This window comes from Ctenopharyngodon idella, chromosome 2 (assembly GCF_019924925.1).
Source record: "Ctenopharyngodon idella isolate HZGC_01 chromosome 2, HZGC01, whole genome shotgun sequence".
In the NCBI taxonomy this organism is placed as follows: domain Eukaryota; kingdom Metazoa; phylum Chordata; class Actinopteri; order Cypriniformes; family Xenocyprididae; genus Ctenopharyngodon; species Ctenopharyngodon idella.
In genome coordinates, this window is record NC_067221.1 from 8,756,556 (window position 1) to 8,772,163 (window position 15,608).

The following is a 15,608-nucleotide window of genomic DNA, read 5'->3' on the forward strand; positions in this document are numbered from 1 at the left end:
TCCTCTAAAATGGCCTCTTCCCCTTGCTTCAGTACTTCTGTTTTCTGGTCGCATTTTTTTTTTTTTTTATCAGTGTCTCCACACTCTCACTGGCCTGGGGCGTGGTGGTGTTTGACTTGAACGGCCGGCTGATGGTACACCAGAACCCTCTCCCCTCCGGATGACCAGCCCTCTGTCCTGGCTGAGCTCTGCACTGCTCACAAATGTCACTCGTACACTGAGCCTGCCAACTCTTTCATTAGCAAACATGACCTGGCTTCCATCACATGACAAACAACCCTGCAGGTCAGCGACCCCTCGCTAAAGATCTCCCACCTGCTCTGCTGTAAACAGACCCGCTGTGTGCACAAGTAATGATTATGAATCAAGCTGTTGTTTACATCTACAGCATCTTTTTACTGTCTGTAACTGATGTGAAATGACTTGAAACTTAATGGGATAGTTCATCGAAAAATGAAAATTCTGTCATCATTTACTCACCCTTATGTTGTTCCAAACCTGTATGAGTTTCTTTCTTCTGCTGAACACCAAAGAAGTTATTTTTAAGAATGTCCCATTGACTTCCATAGTATTCCATACTATGGAAGTCAGTGGAGCCCATCAACTGTTTGGTTATCGATATTCTTCAAAATATCTTGTGTACAGCCGAAGAAAGAAATTAGTACAGGTTTCGAACAACTTGAGTGTGAGTAAAGTCAAAGACTATAGGTATAGAAAGACGGTTCACTCCTATTACTTGTGAATGAGAGAAACTGCAACTCGCAATATGGCGGAATACGTCCCACCTTCTAAGTAAAAGAGCCAATCACTGATTGATAAAGTCATTGCTTCACTGCAGCTGCCGTTAGAAGCTCCGGTTCCCATATAAACCTGAGACTCGCGCTTAGGACTGCACATGCGTATTGGCTGGTCTAGCATGAAAAATAAGCTTTTTAACGCTATTTAAGCATATAAGAAACAACATTTCATGTCAGATTTTGTTGCTGATTTGAAATATGTTATTTAATTGTGAGTTCGGCAAGCAGTATTTGAGATTTCAGGATTACCCCATTCAAATAGATCTTGGATGCCCGAAATAGCTGTCCGGAGGCGTTGCAAATATGGCTGCCAAGTGAACAGACTTTCCTTGAAAGGGACTTTGGTAAAGTAGAACAACTTGAGTGTGAGTAAATGATGACAGAATTTTTATTTTTGGGTGAACTATCCCTTTAAAGTCTTAATACAGTGTCCAAAATTAAAGACTCAATCATGCTAATGCATTATGCTAATGTATTTCCTACTTACACAGGAAGTTTGGCTGGGACATATTAAATAAACTTTCCACTTTCCACTTGCTGGTGGCAAGTGGTATTATGGGGAGGGACGTTCTCATCGTAAAGTTGATTTGATTGGACAAAAATCTGTCTGACTCAGAATGAGTCACCAAAATTAGTTGGAAGAAAGAAATTTCAAATGTGTAATAAATTTAATTTAACAAAACGTATGTAAAAAGAAATATTTCATAAACTCGCCCTTGGCAGGTGTGACAGATTTAAATCAACTTAAATCAACAGCAAAACTCTTTCTACACATGCTTTTACTTTCCTCTAATTACAAACATCTGCTGAAATCGCTGTGAATTTATGACTGTTTTTGCCTTCACTTCCATAATAAACAGTAAACGTGTGGACAGATCATTCATTTTAATTAGCAAAAGTTTACATGCAGCATGATTTATGTTTCTGAGTTTAACATCACCATCAACTGCTCTCTTGACTGTTTGCCGTTTCAAATTACCAGAGCTGGCAGGCAGTTCGAAGCAGTTGTGTGTGTGTGTCTATGACTAATACCACAGATACAAACAGCGGTGCGGCGGAAGCATTTTTCTTCTGCACTCCCCGCATTATGAGGCCTCTTCACCAATTCAAGAGTCTAATCTAATTTCCCTCAGACTTGTAGAGCGTGAACAAGCCGCTGTGAAGCTTGGCATCTGAAGACGGTCTGGGACAAAGGCTCTGAAAATAAACATGTACAAGCATGTCTGCATGTCTTGTCATCAGTGGCCATTGATCTTATGTGTTCCTGATATGAAAGTGGCTGAAAGTTTTGTTGAAAAGTTTTATTAGTGGAGATCAATGCACCGGAGGAGTCTAGCGGCCTCTAGCGGTCAAGCAGTTTACTACAAACTTGACCAGAAATTTACCCCACCTATCAGATATCTATATGGTCAAAACCAGAATATGCTCATTTTGATTCCGTATCTCTATGTTTTTCGCTTCCAACATGGATTCTATACAGATTCTGTAATGCGGTCAGAATACATAAATAAAACAGCGAGATGAAAGAATACTCTGATCAATTTCTTCAGATACAGCAAGCTATTTTCCCTGTGTTTTACCATGATAGATCCGTGTACAAGCACACCTGAGACCCTGGTGGTTGACATTCCATTCCACGGCATCCAATATTCCCTTTTGCTGTCAAAAAAGAAAAATAGACTTGCTCATATCACATGATTTGATATTTACTCTCCCGAACATGCAACTCACCCCTGAACTTTTTGTGTCTGGCCTCCACAGGCTGAGATTTAAAGCAGATCTCTTCTGCACCCATTGCCATAGTAACAAAATCTACCAATTACTGCTCAAACACTCCGCTGCTTAGAGAGGGTTTACACTTAGATATCCCCTAATAAGGTCAGATGTGGAGAATATGAATATTTGCTCTCATATTTCTCATATTTCTCTATGGCAGAGCCCCTGTTTTGTAAAAGAGACAGGCTGGTGATCAGGGATGGAATCAGCTCGGTAATAGATGAAGTGTAGCTGGAAAAAAAATCCTTCAGAGCCTGGTATGTTACATCACTGCTAATGGCTTCTGCCCTGATGGCAAACGAAATTAAGAGTACATTAATTAGGTGCATTCGTTAAATGAACTAGTAGGCAACTCCGGAGTCTACTCATAGAAGTACAATTTGGCCAGTCAATCATTCAGATGTTGTTACTTTATAATGTCTAAATCATGTTTTTTTTTTCTGAAGTTTAAAACACACAAATGACTTTATTATAAAATCAAAATCAGATTTGCGTGAAGACAAACAGCAGGTACTTGAGTCCCAAAAGAATTTTAATGACTCAATCCAAATATTACTGCAACCAAAAACAAGAAAATAAAGCTGAAATACATGCTCCAAACAATGGCTCTGTAAGCAAAGTAAATCTTCTCCCAATAAAATATTTATATATTTAATAACAAAGGAACTTACATCAGTGGAAGCGATTAAATATATCAAAGAACTTTGTTTTTAACTCATCTTACACGAGGCCATTATGAAAAACAATACAGAGCTGCAAATCTTTGTACATCTCTAGGGACCGACAACATCAGGGAAGTTTCCCAAGTTCAGTCCAAAGTATTATGAAGGATTTTGAACTGTAAGAAGAGAGTACATGGTGAGGGCTTTCCAGCAGGGTAACAGGGAAGAAGATGAGTATATACTGTACTGTAAAAATGCAGGGGTTTGGAACTAAGGATAAATCCTAGAACTCTGTGATTATGAAGACGGCATGAAATAAAGATGAGAAGGCTGTGGGACTTTTCACTATTGTGGGGATTTTTCATTTGCTCTTTCTGTAGGCAACAAGAGTTTTAATGATAAAATATTTTAATCATTCAACTGATTTGTTCAAAACACTGATTCATTCAGAAACGAGACAAGCGACTATCTTTACGATTGAGTCGATGAATCATTCACTTAATCGATTTGTTCAAAAACACCGTTTTATTCTAAAACGAGATAAGCAGCTATCTTTCTTTCAGTCAGACAATTCGTTCAAAACACTGATTCATTCAGAAACGAGACAAGCGACTATCTTTACAATTGAGTCTATGAATCATTCACTCAATCGATTTGTTCAAAAACGCAGTTTTATTCAAAAACGAGATAAGCGGCTATCTTTCATTCAGTCAAGCAATTCGTTCAAAACACTGTTTCATTCAGGAACAAAACTGTTGTTCGGAGATGTGCCATTTTAGTATCAATGAGATACTATCTAATATAGTTTCTTTAATATTTTGAATTAGTTTCTAAATTAATTTTAGTTTTTTAGTTTTAGATTTTAATCTTAAAGTGTTAGTAATTTTGTTGTTTGGTTATTTTTATTTACATTTATGTTTAAACATGTCTATAAGGTTTTTATTACTTTTATTTCATGTTTAGTTTTAGTTATTTTAGTATATCAACTTGTCAGTATTTATATTGATTTGTAATCTACAAAGAAAAAAAAATATTTATTGAGAAAAATTTGCTTGAGAAGGGTACACTGAAAAAAACAGTAAGTAAAAAGTAAAAGTTTTTGCATGCATATTTTTTAAGTAAATTTCAAATATGGAATTAAGTAACTCTACTTAACTAAGTTAAGTAAAATTAACAAAGAAAATAACTTGGCCAGTAAAAGGTTGAGTAATTTCTGCTTAGTTGAAGTTTCTTTCACAATATATTTTACTTAAACAATATAACACTGAATTAAACCATGCTTTTAAAGTGTATACTTTACTTAAAAACATGTAAGTAAATAATACAATAGATATTGTGTAGACACTCTATCTACATATTAGAAGTAACATGGCACCTGAACACAGAGACCTCAATACTTGGTACACAATACACAATGACGGTAACATTCGATGGATTTGTTTTTGAATGTGAATGTTTTGAGTAGAAAATGAACTCCGTATGTCACAAAATGGCAAGTTACTAAACACAACCACAAAAGCAATGATAAAACAGTGTAAATACAACTGGAAAACAGCGAAAAATCAACCTCATTAATTATTCAAGGCCCAGTGCATCATGGGAACACCAGTATTAGAAAAGTTGAGTAGTTTTACTTAATTTTATAGTGTTGATATTTACGCTTCAATTTTTTCAAGCTTAAATTGAGTACTAATATAGAATTTACTTTGTTTTTTAATTCTTACCTGAACTAATTTTTTTTAATGTAAAAAATACATTTGTTTTTTCTGTAGTATTTACTTGACCATAAAATAATTTTTTACAGTGTACTTGTGCTGAGTTTCTTTAAAATACATGGCATTTGGTTTAGTATTTTGTTGTACAATGATTTATTCACATATTTTTAACTGTGGCTTAAAGGTTTAGTTCACCCAAAAATGAAAATGTTCCCATAATTTACTCACCCTCAAGCCATCCTAGGTGTATATGACTATCTTCTTTCAGTCAAACACAATCAGAGTTATATTAAAAAATATTCTGGCTCTTCCAAGCTTTATAATGGGAGTGAAATAGTGACCGACATTTTGAAGGCCAAAAAAGCACATCCATCCATCATAAAAGTAATCCATATTGTTCCCAGGGGGTTAATAAAGGCCTTCTGAAGCAATGTGTTTTTGTTAGAAAAATATCCATATAACTTTATAGACTATAATTACTAGATTCTGGTAACGGCCGTCCGCGTGTTCACAAGAGAGTCGCGTTTCGGCGTATGTCATAGGATGTAGGAGTAGCGTAAGCTTAGGTGAGAGAAGACGCCTCTTGTGGTTCAAACAAATAGGGCTGGGCAACAAACTCAAGCTCCTCCAACATTTCTCTTTAAAAATTCTCTTTTTTGACTTCTAATTCGTGACCGGTGTTTTGTTTTGCTCTATCCTCTGCGCTTCTGTGTTCGTCAATACATCGTGTGTGAGGGTGAGTAAATTATAGGATAATTTTCATTTTGGGGGGAATTAACCCTTTAAGTGTCCAAATATTTTTGGGACCACTGGATATGAAATATAGATATAGAAATGTGGATAGATAGATTAACAGAAGCACTAAAGAAGGGCTTAATTTGTGAGGTTAGAAAGGTCGAAAGAAGGAACATGGATGGCATCTGTTTTGTTAAATGATTTGTCCTCCCAATCATGCTCATCTTAAGCGATGAGCACAGGAATATTCATGGCAGTGACTGTCGCAGGGAGGCAATGAAGGGCCCTTCTGTCTTTCATTACATGCACAACAATGAATTCATTGGAATTATTGTGGAAGCATGACCTTGACTTTCACCCTTGTGTTCATTACTGGCAGAAGCAGGGCCCATGCTCAGAGATTATTTCACACTGTATAAGAGAGCAAGCCAGAGTGGAGCGCACAGACCCCATCAAGAGGTGGCGGGCTGCAGAAAATGAATATGAAATGCAAAGGCAATTTCCTTTTGGCCAGATGGGTGACTTGGTATTCCTGACGAATGTTAGGAGATCAAGAAGTCCTATTAGCGCACTCTGATAACAACCCGGAGCATGAGAGGGAGGGGTTGACATTCTGCCAGAGTTCCTTTTACAAAGAAAAGCATTGCAACAGAGTATACCTTTGCTAAACGTTTGTTTATCTGTTCCCTCATAGAAAGGTACAGCCAGCATTTTCGCAAAAAAGGAAGCTTTTGCCAGAATATTGACAATAAAATTCTTGTCTTGAGCAAAGACTGACTTGAGAGTCAATATTCATTTAATAAGGCATTGGTTGGTTGCATGAGTTGGGCTTCTTAGAGCCAAGGTGTCTATCTCTCTATCTATCAAATGCCAAGAAGAATATAAACTGTAGGGGAGGGGGGGGGGGGGGGAATCAGAGTGAGGGACACAGGCAACAGAGGACCTTTCATGGACAGACTCCCAGACGGAAGCTATTCCCCATCTCTTTAGAAAGTGTAATGAAGGGAGACTGAATCAAAGAGGTCCAATATTATGCCTGACCAAATGGATTGCCTTTGCAATGAACAAACTGGGGACGACAATAAACAGAGCTTGGAAATACTATGTTTTCTCTTTTTTTCTCTCCTCAAGATTTTGGCCCTGACAGCACTGATGCTCAGGTTCTGGCCTGGGGCCCTTAGTAAAGTCATAATCTGTCCACCTAATCATTGTTGAAGCTTAATTTACCATTGTTCTTTGCTTATGTTTTCGGTAAGATGTGCTACATCCTAAGTGGAAAAACAAGACCAAGTGCACACTACAAGACAGAAAGTTGTTCAAATTTATGTGACTAGTCATAACGTGTTTCACAAATGCATTGGCGATATGCACACACTGTAGGCTTTGATCTGTTTTGTTGTTGTTGTTGCAAATAGTTGCAGACTTAAAGCGACAGTTCATCCAAAAATGAAAATTCTTTCATTATTTAAAAAATTTAGTGTAAAGGCCAATTCATATTGCATCAACAGATGCCGACCAACAGCAACAGACACTTTGTTGGGTTTTGTCTGATCAGTGTTTGACCCCACTCGGTCGGCGTCTGTTGGTGTTGGTTCGTGCTTGTTTTTGCTGAACACATTAGTGTTTGTCAGGTCGTGAAATGTCTGAAAAGTGACATAATGCAATCTGAGCATTTGCAATCCAGAGCTTTTAGCAACTGTTTAGGTTTTAAGGATTGAACTTAAAGGGTTAGTTCACCCAAAAATGAAAATTCTGTCATTAATTACTCTCATGTCAATCCAAACCCGTAAGACCTTCGTTCATCCTCAGAACAAAAATTAAGATATTTTTGATGAAATCCGAGAGCTCTCTGATTCCTGCATAGACAGCAATTTAATTACCACATTCAAGGTCCATAAAAGTAGTAAAAACATCGTTAAAATAGTCCATGTGACTACAGTGGTTCAACCTTAATTTTATGAAGTGACGAGAATATATTTTGTGCGCAAAACCAAAACCAAAATAACAACTTTATTTGGCAAATTCATCTCTTCCCTGTCACTCTCCTTACCTGGAAGCGGTGAGTGTAAACAGCATAGGAGACTGACAGGGAAGAGATGAATTTGTTGAATGAAGTCGTTATTTTTGTTTTGTTTTTACACACAAAAAGTATTTTTGTGCACAAAAATAGCTCTCGGATTTCATCAAAAATTTCTTAATTTGTGTTCTGAAGATGAACAAAGGACTTACAGGTTTGGAACGACATGAGGGTGAATAATTAATGACAGAATTTTAATCTCGGGGTGAACTAACCCTTTAAATTTACAGTAAAAACCTGTTTTGTAGATTTATAATACACAACCACCAAAAAACATGAGTGATATTAAGAAAACCACATGATAAATCAAAGCTCATCACAACTAGCTTTTTTTTCCAAGATGAGGTAAAAAAAATATACAGAAGGCGCACAGTGTCATGCAAACAAATACAAAACACCATCATGGTAACACACTTGACACTAAACTAATACTATTAACATTAATTTATAACCCTAATATATACAGAATTTTCATTTGAACTGTCCTTTTTAAAACATTAAGTGGTAAACAAGCTTTGTGTGTGTGTGTGTGTGTGTGTGTGCGCGCTTGGTTTAATAAAACAGGAAAGTGTGTTTTGGGGTGGGTTTGATCACCTTTGTCGACCTATTAATAAACTATCATCCATAATGACATTAATTGGTAATATATTTTACTCTACAGGCTGATAGCAGAAATATTTACTTCTCTGATGTAGACAGATATTGATTCTCACAGGGGAGAGGCTGCATCACTGAACGACTTCTTACTAAGAGGACGAGGCTGATGAAGTTGTCTCGGATTACCCTGGCTCGCCCCTGTTGTCTGGTGAAGACAAAGTGCACAGACATACTGGCAAGTGATAAACAGTATGACTGTTTGCAAAAGTCTAAGGGAGTGTGATCATCTGCATTACCAGTTAAACTAAGGCAGCAAGCTGTGAATGCCTTCAGGGCAGACAGTGGCAGTGCTAGGCTGAAAGACAATTCAGATTTGTTTTGCTCACATAATCAATGCTCTTATATGCAATTGACTCATACTGGGTCGTTTTATGCAAGAGGTGCCTTTGCAAGTTTGATAAGATGATTTTTGAAGTACATTTTATATTTACATTATTTTAACACTTCTATCATATATATAGCAGACATGTCCTTGACTTCAAAAGAATGAAATGTCATTGTTTTTTTTGGTTTTTTTTGGATGAACAAGTAATTACTCAATGACATGGAGATGTAACTTTTAATTCAACTACAATGTAAATATATGGGTCATTGACGAATAAGGTTTTTAAAAGTGTAAAAAAACATAATAGAGATTATGTGGTTTTTATAATCAATTAACACTGCTTTTGTCATTTTTTACAAGATGGACAAAATTTGTCACCAAAAAAGTCATTCAGTTTAACCAAAATTTTGGTTTTACCGAATGACACTTTTGGTTATACCGAATGACAATATTTTCAAACAATGCTAACAGGCTGATATCTAGCTAGCTAGCAAAAGGACAATCAAACATTTTATATTTAGTACAAGTTTTTAAAATATTACAACATTTTCCATGTTTTATAGCGGTTGTACCGTTTTGTACCTGTATTGACCTTTGGACGGTTAAACCGAATGACCTTTTGACACTTCAAAATCTTTAAAATACCTTTATATGTAGCAAAATATAATATAAAAAAATATAGATGTACTACCTTACATACTTTGGATGTCATATCTTTGTTTTTTTATTATTATTAAGGCCTTTGGACAAAAAAAATGACCCGTCACATCACTGACCCATATACACAGAGATAATGAATACGAAATGCTTCATTTTATTTCCATATATTTAGTTAGTTTTTTTTTTATTATTATTATTAAAATGTGCATGTATGCTACAAGTTGGTAACACCCAGGAAGGTACAGGCCAAAAAAAAAAAAAGCTTTGCCATCACAGGAATAAATTACATTTAAAAAATTATTATTTATTGTAATCTGTATTAATATTTCACAATGAGACTTCTTTGAAAAACATACAAAAATAATAAAATAAATAAAATGCAATCAAATCTCTAAAGTATTACAGCAACCGTGTTCAGAACTGATATATGTAATTGATTTAGTCCCGCTAACAGCCTCCGTGTGAGAAACATACACTTCCTTTGCTGGAGGTGGTAATGAAGGTGCTAACAACAAACTTTTATAACATGACATGTAAGCGAAACCGCGGAGGATAACAAGTTGTCATGAGTATTTTTAGGTGTTTTTCTCATTTCCTAGTGGTAATTGAAATTTTTGCAACTCCGTGTGCAGTAAAATTTCCCTCAAGACCCACAGAGTTACCACTTTAAAGATACTGTAAATGGCATTCAATTAAAACTCCTGCACAATAAGGCAGTCATTACAGAACCGTTTCAAAAGGGAGTCATTAAATTAAATCTGGTAAATGTCACTTAATGTACACTCAAGCACAAATCACTGAATTAGTCATATCCTACCGGCATTGTGGTAAGGTGCTCCGAGGCAAAACCAGACTTTAAAGACGTGTAAATCAGGATTATGAGATAACCGTGTTTTTCTCTTTTTCTATGGAAAGTAATGTGAGTCACAGTCAACAATGTTATATCACATGGATATTCACTGATAAATCTGCTGTATTACCATGAAGTGTCGAAGCGACACCAATCACATTATCTCCCTCATATTACATTCATGACATACAAAAGCGCTGAACCCAGGGGCAGTCATTAACCATTATACGGCCATTCATCATCCTGATTTTGCATTGACCAAATGGATTACAAATGTTCCCTCTGTGTGCATGCAAAGCGTTAACCTTCTCCTTGGCTATACTTCCTCGTCCTCAATGGCCTCAGTAAAATGGCAACTTCACAAGCCGTAATGATGTCACTGAAGTATCACTTGTCATTTGTAAGTGATGAGTCTCCACACAGTTCAAAGGAGATTGATGATTTTGCCACTACTGCAGTAATGCAAAAGGTCACACCAAACTGTCTGCACCAAGTGTGCCAAAACATTTTGATCGCCCCCTGGTGGCTGGCTGCAGTACAGGTCACAAACCCCGCCCTCTCCATGTAATCAAATGAGATGCTAGCCAAACTTAAAAAAAAAATCAAATTACACTTCATATATATTTTGTAGAAGACAGTTTCTTTCAATTTGGGGTAGTTCTTATCATGCTGACATATGTTCAATTGTTCGTTTTTCCAATAAATTAGTTATTTGATGCTATAAAAATAGGGTGTAACATCATGATTGACAGCTGTGCTTATGACTGAATCTGCGGGAGTGTGACCAAGATACCACAGCTCCACCTCAGGATCACCACTGCGCAGACTCTCCCTCCAAAAAAATGTAATGGGCAACAACCCTTTCTGGGATATTTTGGCTTCATTTTTCTATATTGGAAGAAAGTTGTCCATCTTTTTTCACAGACTATGGTCTGCACCATGAGACTGGCAGGCACTGCAGTAGTTTTGCGTGCCATTTTCTATGAATATGGCATTATCTTGCCATTTAAGACAAAATAATAATTCTCACAACCAAAAAACATGCTTCTAATGCTGTTTAAAAAAAAACGAGAAAAAAAAAACATTATTTTTTTTTACTCAAATTATTGTTACTGCATTCATCAAGTAAGTGAAATTCATATAAACCTTTTTTTTTTTTTTTTTTTTTTTTCAGGAAAACAACAAACAAATAACCAATATTTGTTCCTGAACTAGTTGGTCCCCTTACTGAGTGATAGCATTAAATAAACATTTTCTATAGGTATAGTATAAGGTATAGTATCCACTGGTATAGGCACAGATGAAATGCACAAAGAATGAGTTTTAAAAGGCTAAACTGATATAGAGTGATATTCTGTCTCCGATATCAAATACTTACATGAGATAGAGGTATTTCCCTAGCTTACATCTGAAACAATCTCAGATCAAGTCAACGGAATCAAGTATGTGCATTTTGTTAAAACAAATTCAATTAATTCAGCTAGAACTGAATCTAAAAAGACACAAGACAGAGTAAGCTGCTCATGGATCTTTCTTGCCTTAGTAAGAACTCCCTCTTCACCCTTCGCAGGGGTTTAAAGCAGTAACTTTAATTCATGTTGGCCGTCTGCAACTCAGCTCAGTTTCAAAATGGTTAAGGCACTTATCTTCCAGCCATTGGTCCATCTGTCCTTGCTTCATTACTTCTGTCTAAGCCACAGTCCATCTCAAATATCTCTATTTTGTAGATCAAATATAGCCAGTATTTGGAGAGTTAGAAAGCTTACCATTCAAATAAGTTAGACACCAAATGCAATTCAAGGCAGATGGTTATGTCACGTCAACCATCTGGATAATGCTTGCTTTCATGATTTTCATAATATTATATGTATATATGTTGCATATGTACTCTAGTACAGCAATAAAATAAAAGGTAGCTTGTTAACCTCATGTAAGTAATGTTGCTGATAAGGTTAATATACAATGGGGTTCAAAAAGACCAATTTTTTTTTTTGTTATTTTTTGTTAATTTAATACAATGCCTCATTGCTTACACTGGACATACACCTAGAAATACTATCCGCTTGTTAAGTCGTGACGTAAGGAACGCCGTTTCTGGGTCCGAGCCTCGACTAGTTTCACTTGAGAATGGCATCTCCACGGCTGTTTATAAACACTATTTATTCATATTAAACATTTTAAAGTTTTTAACTTAAAATTTAAAATACAGTCTACACAACAGTCTCCGTGCTCACAGTGTCACAGACATTAATATTTTAACGATTTATAAAAGATGAATCACTGTCTGGCCATCTGGGATTTTGGTATGGAGATAAAGGTTATGATTATCATTTTTTGGAAGTATTACACCACATAATGTGTATTATTAGCACCATTTGTTGTTTTCTTGTGGTATGAGATGAGCGTTTGGACCCGGAAGCGCTGCAGCATGACGTCAGACTTAACAACCGAATAGAATCTAGGGTTATCACGGTACCATAATTTCAGTAGTCAATTTTTGGTACCATAGCAAAAACTGTTGGAACTACTTTATTAAATTATTGTAATAATAAAATAAAAATATTCATTAAATTAAATGAGTTTATTATTTATGATGATAATAATTATAAGTAAACACATTTGAACAGCATGTAGCCTTCAAAAGTTTATAAGTAAATGGGTCATTGAAGAATAAGGTTTTTAAAAGTGTAAAAAAACGTAATAGAGATATAATTAATTTAGAATTTTTATCAAGTGTAAACAATGAGATTATGTGGTTTTTATAATCAATTAACACTGCTTTTGTCATTTTTTACAAGATGGACAAAATTTGTCACCAAAAAAGTCATTCGGTTTAACCAAAATTTCGGTTTTACCAAATGACAATTTTGGTTATACTGAATGATGATATTTTCGAACAATGCTAACGGACTGATATCTAGCTAGCTAGCTAGTTAGCAAGCAAAGGACAATTAAACATTTTATATTTAGTACAAGTTTTTAAAATATTACAACATTTTCCATGTTTTATAGCGGTTGTACCGAATGACCTGATGTTTCGGGACATGCAAGCAAGTGGAAACATGAATTTTTCAAATAGTTAAAAGAGAGTTAGTTACTTTGCTTCATGACCATGTGGTCCTTTGCAGGTGTCTGAATGATATCCCATCCTGTCACATGATAGTGACCACATGACTTGATCCAAAATGGTCCCTTTATATTGGTTACTCCGAATGACATCAATGAAATTCATTTTTCCGGACATTCTTTCTCATGACAAAGCAACGACTTCTACACATAATTTTAATACCATTTTGCACTATGTTGATATATGATTGATAATATATAATATGACCAGAATAAAAAATATATACATTTATTACATTTTAAAATATTTTAATCACAAATGAAATGGCTGTATTGGACTTTGGACGGTTAAACCGAATGACCTTTGGACACTTCAAAATCTTTAAAATATCTTTATATGTAGCAAAATATAATTAAAACCTTTTGGATTCAATAAAAGAGATGTAGTTGTACTACCTTACATACTTTGGATGTCTTATCTTTGTTTTTTATTATTATTAAGGCCTTTGGACAAAAAAATGACCCGTCATGTCATTGACCCAAATACTGTTTATTAAAAGATCAAGTGAAACATTACTAATAAAATGAAGGACAAAGAAATACATACACATTTCACAGAACAAGTGGCAGGTATATTATTTGTTTTGAGCAGTGGTGAGCAGATTCTGACTAACTTAAACACCTCTGATTGGCCATTGCGTTCACACACTCAACAGATACGTCTATGTCTGTGATTGGCTACAATGATCAACACTTCAAAAACACATTGTAAATAGAAACCTTTGATGCTCTTCACAGAGCACTTACACAGATACCCACGGGAGCGCTTGTTGGTTTATTTTATCTCAGGTTTTTGGACCCCACTGTTTATTGACCACACCAGAACCACATAGAGTCTGTATGGTTCTGGTGTGGTGAATAAACAGTGGGTTAGCCTAAGTTTTCTACTTTAAATTTAATATAACAGTTTGATATAATGCAACTTTATTTTTGGCCTGCGGACCTCAATCAAGTTTGATTTTTGGTCCTTTGTTGTAAAAAGTTTGGGCACCTCTGTCATAGACAAACTCTTCCCTAACAAACCAACCTTTAACATTTTAACACTAGCAATGCTATTATAATAATCACATTGTTAAATAGTAAAGATAATAGTATAATTTCTTAATATTCCAGTTATGTAGTAAACTACAAAGACTGCAGGTATCCTTGGTTCCAACCAAACATGAACATGTCACTGTAATAGTGTCACGGGAACTATTTCTATCAGCTTCAAATAAATTCTATCAGCTACAATAAATGAGAAGGCACAGTCAATCAATGGAGGGAATCTCATCAGATATGAAAAGCAATTAAAAGTACCTGGGTCGTTTCAAGTGAGAGAATGTTCCTGAATTTTAATGCCTCTTCTTTATCATCATGGATACCCCTAATAATAACTGTACAATATAACAAAAGCGGGGTGCATTCAGCTTCATTTCTCCCCTCAATACAATTTAGCTTTGTCATCCTTTCACTGACACCGATTGTGTCATTTATGTTTACTCGGTGATGTTCATCAAAACTTAATCTATCTATCCGAAGGTACTGTTCATATTATGAAATTTATCTTCAGCTTTTGTTGTTGGTCCCAATGTTCCTTGGCTTTTCAGTTCAAAATTAATAGTGTGAGCTCGAAGGAATTACATGTCTCTAAAACGGTTTTAGCCTTCTAGAGAAATCATTTGCAAACACAGCAATAAACTTCCTCACTGCGATAATATTGTATCCACAAAGCATAGTAAAGATGGATTACACCGGATAAAACCACTCTGAAGTTTTCAAGATTGCTGTTATATTTTCCTTCAAATCAGTACATAAAACAGAAATTGATCACTCAAATCATCCAACAAGTACCACGGTTGCTTGATTGGAATGCAGTTGAATTAAGGAAATAAAAGCGATCTGATGCACATTATTTGAGGTAGAATGAGAAAGCGCACCACACAGAGTGGATAAGTCAAAGCAATGTTTATGTGAACACTCAAGGGTTTTATAAGGTTAAAAAACAATTACACCCTTAGTGATCCTGATGATAGCCTGCATTGCCTGAGACAAATATATTTGGATTTCATTTTAACCTAAAAGGTTTATTATACATAGCACTTGCGTAACAATCCTGTGTCAGAACATGTGTTCTTCCCTTCACAATATGCAAAAAGCAGCATGTCAGATGAGTAGGATGTCAAAATACTCAACATTCATGATACAGCAATCTGCAATAATTAAATAATATCACAGTTCAGTTCAGT